This window comes from Pipistrellus kuhlii, unplaced genomic scaffold (assembly GCF_014108245.1).
Source record: "Pipistrellus kuhlii isolate mPipKuh1 unplaced genomic scaffold, mPipKuh1.p scaffold_m20_p_1, whole genome shotgun sequence".
Taxonomy (NCBI): Eukaryota; Metazoa; Chordata; class Mammalia; order Chiroptera; family Vespertilionidae; genus Pipistrellus; species Pipistrellus kuhlii.
In genome coordinates, this window is record NW_023425404.1 from 188,111,061 (window position 1) to 188,127,385 (window position 16,325).

Here is a 16,325-nt window from a genome sequence, read left to right on the forward strand (position 1 = left end):
TTTCTTCTTTTTTATTTCTAATATTTATAATTCTTCTTTATTTTTTATTTAAAAAATAAATTAAAAAGTCAAGCTTCTTGAGAACATGAGGCACTTTCCCATTTTCCTCTGCTTCAAACCAAAGTAACAAATGAAACCTTTAATTCTAATCTTCCACACTGCAAGGAAAGAGCAAACCTCAATGGAAATAATTTCCTGCCAGAAATCACATCAAAATATTGCAAGACTGAGTACTATAGGGCAGACTATGCACATGCACAATAACAGGCCCAGGCGTCCTCTGCAATCCCATAATCCTCTGGTTTCATACTTCCGGTTTTTCTAGCTCCTTCTTAAGTGGCCTTTCCTTCAGTCACATTGCAACATCCAGGGCCTCTAGTTGGAAGATTTTTCTGTTCTTTAACATTAATAACTGTTTACTATTTGGAATTAGTGAAGTTTTGGAAGTACTGCCATTGCCATGAACACATTGGTCCCAGGCATACTCACGAAACAACCGCCCATTCAGTCCATGGCTGGAGCCGTCTGGCGTCTGGCACCGTCCTGGTTCACAGTGAGAAAGGTTCTGTGCTGATCCTTTTTCCAATTGTATTTTCCTCTTCCTTCCCCAGCACACTCCAAACCTACTCGGGGCTGCCATCCATCCCGCAGACCCTTAAGACCTTTCCCCCTAGTTCTTCGACTTTCCCCCATCAAGCTTGCAGTCTATTGTGTTGCCTAGGGGCATCCCTAACCACTCCCTGGGGGTGGGACCAGCCTGGGCGAGGGTCCATGGTGTTCTGGTCTCTTGTCATTCTGGCATTCTGGTCACTAGCTTTATATATATATAGATTGTCAGCTACTTATTTACTGAAAATCTTTATTCCACTAGACCATAATTGTATTATATTAGATACATGCTATAGAATAATCATAACATCATCTCTGAAAATGTGGGAAGTTTATTCTAATTAAATCCACAGTTCATTGTTCAGGTATCTTATAGTTACAGATTCACAGACAACTTTTAAAAAGCCAAGGTTTTGAATCTATGGCAACATGTCCTACCTCGTTACTATACATAAAGATCCCAATTATACTATTTGGTTACTGCCATCAAAAGTATTTTTGGTAACAGTTAAAAAACAAAAAGAGTTCCAACACACAAAAAAAAACACTATTGTCTTCTCTGGGATCCAAGAAAGTTTAATTAAAATGCCAACATGATCAAGCAGGCTAAGAATGTTTTCTCATTACTCCAATTAAGAGTCAGTAGGATTTGATTAATATTATTCTGACTGCTTTGGGCCCTGGCAGTTCTGTATGTTTTCATTTAGTTATTCAACTCTAGTATAGCCTATTAATTATTCTCTTTTTCTCTCTGCTTTTCTCTACTTCAATATAATCCTCTTTTTTTTTTTTCTTCTAATGGCCTTAGGAGATTTTTCCTTAAAATAGTAAGAACTATTTTAAGTGTTACCGTTAATTTTAGTCAAAACTTTCATTTTGAGTTAATTCATATTTCAGAATCTTCATTTAAAAGGAAATTATAAGTTTAAAAAAAAAAAAACTTTCCCAGGCTTGATATAATTCATTATGTAATTCAGTGTCTAGCAGAGAATTAAAATGATTATTTGTGTTCCCCAGACTCATAGAATTAGGGAAATATTGAATTGTGCCGACTTTTTAAAACATAGTTTGGAATTGTTCAATAATGCTTCATTTGTATGCCAAGAGCCCAACACATTAAAATAGGTGCACACTTTTGTGTTGGTTTCAAGAAAATGAAGGTAAGCCAGTTTATCCTCAAAGCTTGTATATTCAATACCCACTCCCAAATTACATAAATGCAGTGGCATGTTTGAAATATTAAATGTCTCGAAGTCTAAAATCCAAAGTTATGACTCCCAAGGAAATGATAAGTCATTCTTTTATATATCTGCAATATTAAATTCTTGGCTTACTTTATAATTCTGAGTAGGTGTGTGAAATGATTTTCTATGGGGAAAATGTCTATTTAGTGTTCTTTTTTCAGTCTGGTAATTTTGCTGGTGTTTTTAAATATGTTATGATACTCTGAGGTTTTGGAAATGATCACATGTTTTATAAAAACATGAAGAAATGTGAGAATCAGGCTGCAATTTCTCTGAAAACCATAATTCTGAATTGATTGCCTTTGGTGTTTTTAAACCTCACCTGCATAAACGTGAAAATAAAATGTGAGTTTTAAAGGGAAAGACATCCATAATTATATTCCAGCTTTTTTTGTGTTAGTTACATGCTTTTGCATGTGTGTATGTGTATGCATGGGTGCACACAAGTTTTGGTTCCTGTTCTGTGAAAACAAAATCCTCCCACAATTATATTGATATCAAGACATAATATATTAAACACTAGAGGCCCAATGCATGAAGATTCATGCAAGAATGGGCCTTCCTTCCCCTGGCTGCTGGCACCACCTTCACTATGGCTGGAGCTGCCTTCCCACGCTGCCTAGAGGCCCAGAGTGGCCAGAATGGTGTGGAAGGTCTGCGTCATCACCATGGTGATGATGCAAGTATTCCACCCTGTCCCAAGCCACTCAGCACCCACTTATGCAAATTAACTCTCAATTTTTGTTGGGTTAATTTGCATACTCACTCCTGACTGGCTAGTAGGTGTCACAAAGGTACGGTCAATTAGCATGTTACTCTTTTATTAGGTAGATGATAGCATAAAGAGTTCCTACTTTTTATACTTGGTTTAGTTTGATTCTTTTATTTTATTTTTTATGAATTTGTCTCCTTACTGAAGAATTAGAAAGAGAAAGCAAAACATATTTACCCTTAACTCCATTTGCCCACCATCATCACAGCTGGGAGCTGTCCCACCTGGCTCATTTCATCCTCAGGTATGCACTTACTAGTATGTCCCAGGAAGGCATCATTCTCAATGGTGACTTTATACATACAAAATGCTCTGTAACGTTATTTACCCAGACCGCATTACATAACAGGTGGAAAAATTTATTATGATTTTAGGATAACTACATAAAAATGCCTTAATTTATCCGGCTCTTTATTGATGGCATAAAGAAAAGGATTCTAACTGGATGAGTATGTCTTTAAGAAATGAAAAGGAAAGCTATTGAGTGGCCCTGGTGGTTAGGATTCTACCATGAAAAGACCCAAATGCAGCACCTGATTCAGTCTTTGTTGGCCAAGAGCAAAATGAGAGCCAGTCACTAACTGCCTGGTAGCCTAATTTGGTCCCTGTGCTTTTTTTTTTTTTTTTTTTTTTAACCCTTAGGTTTCAAGTTTAAAGTAAAATGAAGAAAATAGACCCCTGTCTGTGTTGATGACAGACTTCAATAAAATAATTCACATAAAATAGTTAATGCCTGCTGTATGAGGGTGCTTAAGCAATGAGAATTCCTATTTGAAAACCAGAATTTTAAAAAGTACTATTTTTTTTTACCACCCTTTAATAACTGATATATTTTCTCTTTAAAGCTAATACCTTACTCCCATGCTTATAATGCACAGCAGTGTTGTCTTAATAAAATCTTTACCATCGTTTTTCTATAATTCCTTTTAATTTTGCTATTTATTTGTTCTTAAATTTGCAACTATAAGAAGCACTCAATTTTTTCTATTCCTGACGTGTATGTTCAGATTTTTACTCACTAAATGTGTTTGGAAAGCAAATTCCTTTCCTCTGTGCATTAATGAAAACATAACGAGTTTCATAATTGAATTTTCTTTAGAGATTCTTCAATTTTGTGGCTATGAAATAAGCAACGCCCACTACCCCAGCCTTTTGAACTCTTAACAATTAAACTGAGACTGAGACTTAAACATTTTGGAAAGAACATGCAATTGTGCTTAAACTTCAAAGTTAGTTAGAATTAAGAAGATGAGAAAGAAAAGTTATACATAATGATTTGTACACTACCCAACCATATGTTGTATATAAGAAAACCACTTTAAATGTAAAGATGCATCTAGATTAAATGAAAAAAAAAAGATAAAGAAAAATAACCCATGAAAGTAACAATGTGTTAGAGTTTAGCTTAGAAGTGACCCTTAGTGCCCGTGGTAATTGTAACCACATAAATTGCATTCAGGATGTACAGCTCCTTCCTTGAACCACAGGCTGCCAGAGGCTGCTGAGGTAGGCACCTGGGTTAATACGCATATTATGGCTCCTCGGTTTGGAAAATGAAGCTTCGGACAGAATCCATTATCCATGTTTGTTGGTTTGCCTCAGCAATTGTTTCCCAAATGCATATTAAATGCATGTTTGTTATGTTTAGCTCTAACCTACCTAGGTTTGTGTGCCCTGGGTCCTTAGAAAACAACTGTCACAAGTGATGGAAAGCTGAGACATGGATCCAGAGTGCCTCAGACTGCGCGGCTCTCGGAGACCTTGACCATCCTGAGAGCATCTCTTCCTCCCAGTGAAGACCCCGGCAGCCATCACCAGAGGCATTCCAAATGTCCCCTCATGATCCTCAGTGAGTCCTGAGGAGCATGAGTCACCCAAGTGCCAAGAAATTCATGGTCAAACGCTGGGGAAAGCTGCATGGTATAAAGCACAGAGAGCCAGCCTGTGCAGTGTGGCTATAAGAAGGGATTATAAAAATCTTCAACTTTGCTGAAACCGTTTTTGGCCCAGTGGATAGAGAGTCGGTCTGTGGACTGAAAGGTCCCAGGTTCGATTCCGTTCAAGGGCATGTACATTGGTTGCAGGCACATCCCCAATAGGGAGTGTGAAAGAGGTAGCTGGTCGATGTTTCTCTCTCATCGATATTTCTAGCTCTCTAAACCTCTCCCTTCTTCTTTGTAAAAAATCAATAAAATATATTTTTAAAATAATTTTTAAAAAAATCTTCAACTTTAACTCAGATCTTCCCACATGGACTTGAGCATAGAACCCATTAAGCCAAATGGCCATAAAGACTTTCACATTTTTACTTTTACCTGTTCTCCAAGTTTTCTGCTGTGAACAGCTATTACTAGAAAAAGGAAAAAAAGCAAGTGTATGGAAAATAAAACAGCGTTGCCACCTGAAGAAAGCAGAATTTTCCCCACCTATAACGCACAACTGAACTCACGCTCTCTGACCCCATCTATTGTTTAGAGCAACATTTCTCAAAATATGTCCTACGGACCATTAGTTCCCTGAGATGTTAATGAATGCTTCACACAAAAAAGTTTCAAGGTCAGAAACTCGGTATGGTCAAAGTTGTGCTAGGACTTTCCAGATTAATATTCTAATGCACCGTGAACTTTCCTAAAGAGATGGATTTGTTGTGTTTCACTAAATGTATTTGACCATAGGTCACCTCTTTGCCAGTCCTATCCTGAAGGGCTTTTTTTCTCTACCATATTTACTTTGGATAACACCGTTTAAAATGTTACCTTAGGAAGAGCTTGAAGGCCAGAGAGGGCAAGGGTCAAAATGGTTCTCAGCACCTGACTAAAGTGCTTCTCTGAGCTCCGAGAGGTTTGCCTAATAATTGTCAGGAGCAGCTTGGGAACCAAGGGACTTGGTTTTCACGTGTCAAGGAAAGAAAAGTGATATTGACATAAGGATGATGCGTTATATAGATACTAAATATATTTCCCTAACTAAATGAAAGACGCTATGTGTGTGTGGAGGTGTATAACTTTTTCTTCTACCGGGTCAATCAATTCAGTGCCAATTCTTCTCCGAAAACAGAAATGGGGCTAAAGATACAAAAGTCCTTAGGTGAGTTCATGACCTCTGAGTTTGCAGTTTTATTGATGAGGCAGCCATGCAAATAAACCCAACCCTGTGGAAACCTTAGGGGCAAGGTGACTCCAGACAGCCACAGGAGCGGAGCAAAGGGGCCCATGAGGACAGATCCCTTCAGGAATGGCTAGCAGAGCAGGTTACTGAGCTAAGGCCCAGACCCCGTACCACCTGCTCCCTAGCCCCACCCCCTTGAAGATCTTCTAAAGCATGAAATTGCATCTGCAAAATTACCTTATTTCTGTACCTCTGACAACAGCTGCAATCTCTTCAAAATTTGAATTGAAAGCCATGTTTACCCAGTGGTAATAAAATAGTGTCATTAAGATAATAAATGTGACCTCCGGTGCTTTATATAGAACAAGAAATTATCACTAATGAAGACAGAAAAATAGAACGGGCTCGAGGAATGAGGTGGGACTATCACCCAGACCATCCATGGTGAAGAAACACTGAAAATCCGCTTTCTGCTGACTGCAATCGGCTGCTGCATTGAACCTTTGAACCATTGAATCATTAATTTCAAAAAATTGCATTCTGCCAGCCAATTATTCAGCATTCTGTGACATGATCAATGATGTTAAAGGTTTTCAGTTCATTGTATTAATCAATTAAGCACAGAATATATACAAAAAACAACTGTCAGCTGATCTGGGCCCTCTGCTGATGAACTGCTGTGTAAAACAATTAATAATGAAATAATGCTGGAAAACGAAGGGCAAAGGCCTAATTGATTTTTCAAAAGTAAGAACACTCTAAATGCTCAATTAGTTAATAACTTGCCTACTAATTGATTTCTTCAAGGTGTCTGGCTGGCAAAATTGAGAAAGGTCCTATAATCACTATCCTTCTACAAAAAGCTCATTTCGGGGCGTCTAGGAAGGTTAGATCAATTTAGACTCCCGTTAATACTGTAGGAAATTTTCTCCCAGGATGAAAAAAGCAACTATCAAAAACAAAGAAATCACCAAGTAATAAAACTCAGGAGAACACTGTATGAAATAAACCAATTTCATGAAGAATATCAATAAACTAAATAGGGAAAAATAATACGATGATGCAAATAGCTATCAGAAGAAAAAAAAAAAAAAAACGAAACAAAAAAAAAACAGACATTTGCCAAATGCGAAAGGACAATTTTGAGAGTGAGAGACTTGTGATTAAAATCCTTTTAATTGCAGGTAATAAACACAATAAGAGAAATGAACAAATGATGAGGCTAAGAATTCTTCTAATGATTTCTTATTCCCCTGTTCTATATTTTCACTATACTGGGCCGGTTAAATGACTTTCTGGTAATGGAGCTTTATGAATGGTATGTAAATGATATAACAGAGATTATAAATGTTAAAAGAAATCAAAAACATCCTGAAGGTAGATTATAATTGTACCAGTATGAATAGTAGTGGCCAAATTTATTAAATACTTACCATGGGTCAATCACTTTTTTAAGCACTTTATGTAGGTTAACTCATTGAATCCTCAGAAACTTCTATGAAAAGTTGTCTTTCTAAAGAATAAAGGCTATTTCAAGAATCTGAACAGATAATAGACAATCTGGTTATAGGATCCACACCTTACCTTCCTGTTCTACTTCAAGGAAGAAAGCATGCTCTGTTTTAGTCCTTGACATAGGTTTTCTTATTTAATCTCACAGCAACCCTATATCTTGGTACTAATTTATCTATCTTTACCAACTAAGATTTTTGATCACATAATTTTCTCAAGGGCCATAGCCCAATATATAAATGTCTTAGGAACTTAGAGGAGTAATGTCAGAAAACCTGGTCTTTAAGCACAAATTGGAACAGACAAGCTGAGCATCTCCAACTGAGTAGCTGGTGACCTTAGATTTTTAATGGAGGGGTTATATGCAGACTCCTTATCTCTTCATCTCTTTCTCCTCTCTTCCCATGCTTAAATACAACCATCTACTTTACTTCTTTTTCAGGAGTACTACGAAAATATGTTCAACAAATACAAACTATGTGTAAAAATTGTAAAATTGAAAGATATTTGCATGAGTAAGAGGACCATGGTGTTCAGTGGTTGAGCATCGACCTATGAACCAGGAGGTCATGGTTGGATTCCTGGTCAGGGCACATGACCAGGTTATAGGCTCAAACCCCAAAAGGGGGCATGCAGGAAGCAACTGATCAATGATGCTCTCTCATCTTTGATGGTTCTATCTCTCTCTCCCTTTCCCTTCTCTCTGAAATCAATAAAAAATAATAATAAATAAATAAATAAACACTTTTTGAAGGAGAGATGCAGAGGACCAAGAAACTTGAGGGATATGCAAATGGGAGGCCTCCAGGAGCTGGGCCCCTGAGACCAGGCTTTGGGTTCTGACTTCATAGCCCCCTACCATAGGGGGCAGCAGCTTCACCAGTTGCCAACAAAAGATCCTAAGCTCCAAAGAAAGGTTATGCGTGTCCCTCTCATCCACATCCCTCCCTGTCTCTTTGTTTATCCTCTGGGTAAACAGAGAGGTAAAAGGACCAAAGCAATTAAGTACTTGATTTTAAAGAACTGGGAACATCCATTTTTCTTCTTGCTTTATTTCTGAATACCTTGAGTTGGAACTGTCAGCTATGAATAAAAGATAAGAATTAGGATTCTAACCCAAGGTCTTCTTTTTCTTTATACTCTCTAGTGTGGTTGTGATTATTAACCAGATAGTTTATCCAATGTGCCTGTACATTGTAGGTATTCAATGCATGTTATTCAACCTTTTCCCCTCTCTTTACGTGAGCACGTGCACACATACACACACACACACACACACACACACACACACACACACACACCACACATACACACACCTCCTTCCCAGTTACTTCCTCATTGCATTGAGAAGACAATTGCTGTACCCAAGTGTTGAACTGGTCATCCTTCCCCAGTCATGTCCCAGTCATCCAAGTCAAATCCTCCAGTCTGCATACTCACCATCTCCACTCCTCTCCCCATGGATATCTCTGGGCCTTCCTGACTGTGTGAAACCCTGGTATATACTTTCCTTTTTCCCTTTGACCTGGACATATGTACTGTCTAAGGGAAGGGATTACATGGAATACAGAGAACAAAGAGTTATCCTGGTTTTAGAGTGCTAAAATATGCTCTTAAACCTCATAATTTTTAAACAATAGCCTTGAAATTAAGTTATTTTAACTTATGCATCAGGATTTTCCCCTGCCCTTCCCTCTCTCTCTCTCTCTCTCTCTCTCTCTCTCTCTCTCTCTCTCTCTCTCTCTCTCTCTCTCTCATATAAAAGTTTGGTTTTATATGTGGAAAGTCATGCAACAAAGGCTTTAACAAATGACAGATCTGACACTAGATTGAAAAACATGAAGTTGAGGGCCAGAGTACAATCTAGATAACTAAATGAGGGTTTTCTTCAGAGAGAAGAAAACAGAATCACCTGCTGGTACATGTTTCTAAGAAGGTGAAGCGGGCAACAATGGGAAGGCAGATGGGAGGTGAGGCAAAAACCACAGGTGGGTTTAGGGGGTATCATGGAGAGGAACCTCAGCCAATTAAAAACTCTTGGTGGAGAGTCTTAGGAAGATTTCACCAGGACAACCAGAGGCAACACTGGCATGAAGAGTGAGCATTAGAAATGGTGGCCATGTGGACTTGATAGAGGACATGGGCCCATCCACTGGGCATTCTTTAGCTCCAGGGCACATGAGAAAGCATCCAGAAGTGTCTCATGATCTTAAGAGGATGAGAGATATCATGAGAGAGGACCTCAAACCAGAAAGACTCTCATTAGGACAGGGTAGGTCTTGAGTGAGTGTCTTACTCTGCTATCAGCAACAACATGGGGAACTTCATTAGTGATGATGGTAAAGGGAAACCTTCATATATAGTTATTCCTTCTGTTAAAATGAATATTTTTGTGCCCTAATACTATTATGCCTCTCACAAAGGAAGGAGTTTATTTCAAGAGATGTCTAGATTCACCAACTCTCTAGATTCACCAACATGTACTCAAAGTTTTGGAAAATGATTTTGTTGACTAAGAGCAAAGGCAGTTTGTATATTTTTAATTTGCCACTGATAAAAATACTTAATGGGGTATGCCCATGTTCATAGCAGTGCTATTGTTAGTGGCCAAAAGGTAAAAATAATGCAAATGTCCATGAATGGGTAAACAATATGTGATTTTATATATATATATATATATATATATATATATATATATATATATATATATATATATATATTATGTGTAATAAAAGCATAATATGGTAATTAAGACTGGATGTCCTTCCAGATGAAGCCAGGGCTATAAGGAAAACCCAGGTCCCAGGTACCAGGGGGAAGCTGGTGCTGGCAGCCAAGGGAAGGAAGGCCTACTCTTGTATAATTTTGTGCACTGGGCCTCTATTATATATGTACTAGAGGACTGGTGCATGAAATTCATGCATGGGGGGGGGTGTTCCTTACCTACACCCACAACCTCTCCAATCCAGAACCCCTAGGGGGATGTCTGATTGCTGGTTTAGGCCCGATACCTCTCACAATATGGGACCACTGGCTCCTAACCACTCACCTGTCTGCCTGCCTGATCAACCCTAACTGCTCTCCCTTGCTGGCCTGATTGCCCCTAACCACCTCTGCCTTGGTTCTGCCATTTTGGCTTTGTCTGGAGGTACATCCTGAAGATGTCTGGTCTATCCAGTCTAATTAGTGTATAACCCTGTTATTAGTATGTGTGTGTGTGTGTGTGTGTGTGTGTGTGTGTGTATATATATATATATATATATATATATATATATATATGGAACTTCATTAGTGATGATGGTAAAGGGCAGCTTTCCATTTGCCCTGAACAATAAATATTATTCAGCCTTAAAAATGAAAGGATTGCTGACACATGCTACATTAATAAATTTTGAGGACAGTATGCTAAAAGAAACATCAGTCCTAAAAGGACAAATATTATGTGATTCCATTTATAATGAGGTGTCTAGAACAGTCAGATTCAGAGACAGAAATTGAATGGTGGTTACCAGTGGCTAAGGAAAGGGGGACTGAGGAGTTACTGTGCAATAGATAGAGTTTTGTTTTTTCAAGATAAAGTGTTCTGTGGATGGATGATGGTGATGGTATCTCAATAGTGTGGATGTACTTAATGTCATTGAACAGTGTGCTTAAAAATAGTTAACATAGTAAATTTTATGTTATGTGTATTTTAGCACAATTAAAAATATTAAGATTAAGGTAAAAATAAAACATTTCGTGGAAAGACAAGGAGCTTCTGTTTTTATGCACACAGCTCCTTCCTGAAATTCTTTGCAATGCAACGTGCCTCTGTACAAGGAATTTATGTGACTGCACAGGGCTATAGAACTGCCAGCTTCACACTGACGTCTCGCGGAACCAAATCTAGTACTCTCTACATCAACTCTAACAAGTATACAGTTGAGTATATTTGAGCAAAGAGCATATACCCAGTCACACAAGTACAGTTGTGTATGGTTATTAGGAAATAGAATAATAATAATAAATTCACTTTGCTGATCATTTTAATGTTACCTTTGATTTGTGAATTTCATGCTCTTTTTTTTTTTAAATAAAATGCATTTTAGAATGTCTCCAGTGCCCAATAATTCTACTAAGTCTGTTTACAGACTTTGTTCTTTGACACGGTAAATCAGGTTTACTAAGTATAAATACTAAATGGTTCATTTTCTTTGTCTCTAACACGAAACTAAGAAAAATGTATCCATGTCCATTTCTTTAAGTGTATCTGAATTTTGTGTGCTGCCTGTTCTTATTGAAGTCGAAAAAAATCTATTTATAGAATGTACGTATATATTTGAACTAGGAAATAGATGGTTGTCATTAAAATTGAGAATTATTTTCATATTGTGCAAGGTTTAGACACCATTGAAAAGAAAGCGCAGTTCCAACAGGCTAAAAGCTTACATTTAAAGTGGGGAAAAAGAACAAACATATATTACATGTTTCAGAGCTTATGTTATGACATGCTGTATTCATCTCAAGTTTTATTTTGATGTGGATTTTAAAAGAAATTGGATTTGCTACACAGTTATACTTGGAAAGGTCGCTGTATTTTCTGGTAGAAGGCCATTGACATGGGAATCAGGCATCCAAGCCTTTCTGCTCGGCAACCTTAAACAAGTAATTCCACCTCCCTGGAGCTCACTTTTCTCCCCAATAAAGTAAGAACGTGAGAGTAGTTGGACTCGAGTATCTTTCCATCTTTAATATTCCAAGACCTCATGCTTCTGAGACTTGGATGGGCACATCAGAGTACAGGCTGCCTCCAGCACTCATGACACCATGAACCCACACTCTTTCCTTCAACCAAGTTGGATTAAACCAGTTCAACTCAATTTATAGTTACTGAGGGTCTTCAGCGATGATGATAATGACAGATGAGATTTACTGAGTCCTGCTATGTGCCAAGATCTGACTGTGGGAGATTGGCTTATAAAAACAGCTTCAGGTCTAGCAGGCATTGCTCAAGTGCTTGAGCATCTATAAACCAGGAGGTCACTGTTTGATTCCCAGTCAGGGCACATGCCTGGGTTGTGGGCTCAATTCCCAGTTCGGGGCATGCTGGAGGCAACTGGTCAATGATTCTCTCTCATCATTGATGTTTCTATGTCTCCCTCCCTCTCCCTTCATCTCTGAAATCAATAAAAAATATAGTTAAAGCAAACAAACAAAAAACAGCATTGGTTTTCTAAGCCAACTTCATATCCATGCCTCTTGTAATGTGACCTTGCAGCTACTCCAATCAGAAAGTGGACTATATCTCCCTATCTGAATCTGGGCTGGGTCATGGCCTGCTTTGGCCAATAGAATGTGATAGGCACAGTGTCCTGCCTGCTCTGAGCTTAGACTTCCACACACATTATTGGAACTCTGCCACCATCAATAGAACAAGCCCAGGTGAGTTTGCCAGAAGATGAAAGAACACGTGAAGAAGACACTTCTCCTAGTCATTACTCCCAACCTGTGAGAAAGCCCAGCATAATAAGCAATGTTTCCTGGCTGACCCACAGCTAGCCACAGGTACAGTGAGCCCCCTACAGCCCATCTCAGCACAACCACCAAGCTGAAATAATACAGAGGACCATGCTGGTGTGACTCAGTAGGTGAGCATCAACCCATGAGCCAGAAGGCCACGGCTCAATTCTGGTCTGGACATATGCTCAGGTTGGGAGCTTGATCCACAGTAAGAGGCATGCAAATATCTCTCATCATTGATACTTCTATTTCTCCCTTCCTCTCTCTGAAATCAATAGAAAAATATATTTTAAAAATACAGATTATTGCCCTAGCCTAGGGGTCGTCAAACTCATTAGCCAACAGGCGCAGTTTGCCGACCACTTCCCTAGCTGGTCTGGCTCAGTGAATAGAGCGTCAGCTTGTGAACTGAAGGGTCTCAGGTTTGATTCCAGTCCAGGGCATGTACCTCAGTTGCAGAATCCTGGCCCTGGTCAGGGGCATGCGGGAGGCAACCAATTGATGTGTCTCTCTCACATTGGTGTTTCTCTCCCTCTCCCTTGCACTCTCTCTAAAAATGAATGGGGAAAATATCATTGGGTAAGGATTTTTTATATATATTTATAATATATATATAAAATATATATGTATTATTTTAAGCCACTAAGTGTTGATATGATCTAAGCAGCCTCATGGTGCAACAGATAAGTGTTACTCCACTCTAAACAAGTCATATGCATTTCTCACTTAGTCACATGGCCAAGATCACATCACAAAACTACTACATTTTACATATTATAAAACATCAAATTGAGAGATATTATTATATTATACACTACTGACAAAGCAAGAGTGCAACTTAAGATGTATCCTAATTTCAGAGCTGTCGAAACATGACCTGTTTCAGTGGTTGCCAGTGGTTAGGTAGAAGGGGGTGAAGAGGTGGAGCACAGAGGAATTTAGGACAGTGAAACTATTCTATGAAATGGACAGCACCAAGAATAAAGCCTCGTGTAAGTTATGGTCTCTGGGTGATACTGATGTGTCAGTGTAGGTTCATCCATTGGAACAAATGGCCCACTCTGGGAGGGATATTGATAATGGGGGAAACTACACAAGTGTGGTGACAGAAGATTTATGGGAAATATCTCTACCTTCCTCTCAATTTTGCTGTGAACTGAAAACTACCTTAAGAATAAATCCCATTTTTACCCTGAAAAAGAAGAAATGCATCTTAGAATTGATGAAATGAGGAAGTAAGTGGTAGCACTTTCACTTATTAAAATAATCTAAGGCACTTGAGTATTGAACTTGAGCATTTACCTGGTAGTATGGAGATTGTGTCAGCTTTCACAGTTCTCTAGAATGGTGGATGATGGGTAAGGAACCCGCTTCTCTTAAAACCCTTTGTTAATGTGCTGGGACTTAAATTTCTCCTCTGCCCAGCTATGCACTGAGGTATGTACCTCTCAGACTCTAAGCAGAACCCTTGTGCTTTGCTGGGTATTTCACTGCCCGCATCATTTCATTAGCATTTCCTGTTTCTAAATCCCTGTCTGGTTGGTTGGTCTCCTAAAAATTCCTCCAATTTATCTGTGTCTCTTAAAAGAAATTAGATGCTCACTTTCTAAATATAGTACTAATGAGACCTAATCACTAGCGCAGAATTAGATTAATTACCCAGCTTGTTTGGAATGTGACACTCATCAATCAATTAATATTCCACATATGTGTGATTGCCTTGTTGTATTCCATAAGACAGATGAGTCTGACCATGGTTTGGGAGGTAATAGCCCAAGATCATATATTGCTTCTTTCTGCCACTCGCTATTTATATAACCTTGACAAAGTATGTACTATCTTTGAAATCCAGTATCCTCATATAAAAATGTATATAAACAAGTTCCAGCCTGTATCCTTTGTAGTTTGTTCAAAAAGCAGAATAACTAGAGGAAGACTTTGCCAAGATAGATATAGATATATAGATATAGATATAGATGATATAGATATAGAGATAGAGTTAGAGATAGAGTTAGAGATAGAGATAGAGAGATAGAGATACAGATATTGATAAAGATATCTGATTTATTCCAGAGATTTGATCTAATACGGGTACAGCAGTGGGAGCTCAGACCAGCCAGGTGAGGCTGTTGCTTCTTTGTCTGCAGCTATAGCCCCCAGTCAGCAGGGTTGGCAGTCTAAAAGAGGGGATGAAAATGAAGTAGGGGAATAAGGACAAATAGGAACTCATGAGGCTGAAGGGAATCTATGATAACGTTCGGGACTCACAGGGGTCTCTCACTGCCTCCAAGCTCCCAGCATCATAGATGAGCATCTGCTGCTGGATAAACTGCTCTCTTCATTACTGTTTTAAAGGCTGCATAATCTTCCACTGGGTATATATCCCACACTTTCTTTATCCACTCATCCATGGATAGACACCTGAACCAAATACACATCTTCAGTCAACAAAACATGAGAGCATTCACTGAATCCTAGAAAAGTCATCCTTGGTTTGTTCCCAGTCTTGAACTTATAGGAACCTGGGCCCAGGGCCACCCAAACACTCTCCCAAAGCTTAGACCCCTCATTCTCAAAATAAAGGTGAACTAGAAATAAATCTTTTTATCCCATATCCTCAGAGGTCTACAAGGAAAATTCCTGTTTGAAGTCAGCCCCATTAGCAAAGGGGGAAAATCTTCCTAAGAAAATTTAACCATAAGTAGTTCTTGCATTTGTCTGCAGCCTGAGCTGGTTGAAACTGAGTGGTAAAAAAAAAAAAAAAAAAAAAAAAAAAAAAAAAAAAAAAAAAAAAAAAAAAAAAAAAAAAAAGCAGAGAATTTTGTTTAAAATCAACCTTGGAATGGGTAGAAAAGACTGAAATTGTGTTAGATGGAGAAAAAAGACCTACTGCGGATTTATATAACTGTGGGCTAGGAGGGAGGTATGGAAAGAGAAGAAAAAGTCATGTGAGCCAGAGAATGAAGTTGGAGAGGGGAGAATCTAAGAGGTGAAGTGTACAAGCAGATGGAGTGTATGATGCTAATAGATGGCAGATGCAAATAAGGGATAATGATTATTGTTGAAGGCAAGAGCTAGGAAAAGGAAAAGCAGAGACTCAGAAGTTTACTTCAAAGCAGCTAGTCATAAGTGTTACATTGTTAGAAGGAAGGAGAAGAGGCCTCACCACACTGTGGCTGGAATCCACTCCATGCCAATGTTTCACCATGTAACACTGAAGGCTTTTCACTTATGCCAACACATGGAAGACCCCCTCAGAGGCTGCCTGTGGTCAGCAGGGAGGGAAAGGGCCTCTGGCCAATCACACAGGGGAGATGAGACACTTTGATGCTCAGCAGGGGAGGGAAAGATGCACTTTGAAAGTCATGTCAAAAGCTACTGGAATGTGTTATTAATAATACACACAGCATTTATCTGCTAAAATATTTAGGCTCTCTAAAGGATTACAGTATTCGTGCAGAGATGTCTAAAATCAAGGATTTCATTGATCACTGAGATTTTTTTTTTAACCTTAGAACGTGTGGCAAGAATTTCTGTTGATTGAAGAGGAGGTGAGTTCCACACTCATACGCCCTCTCTGG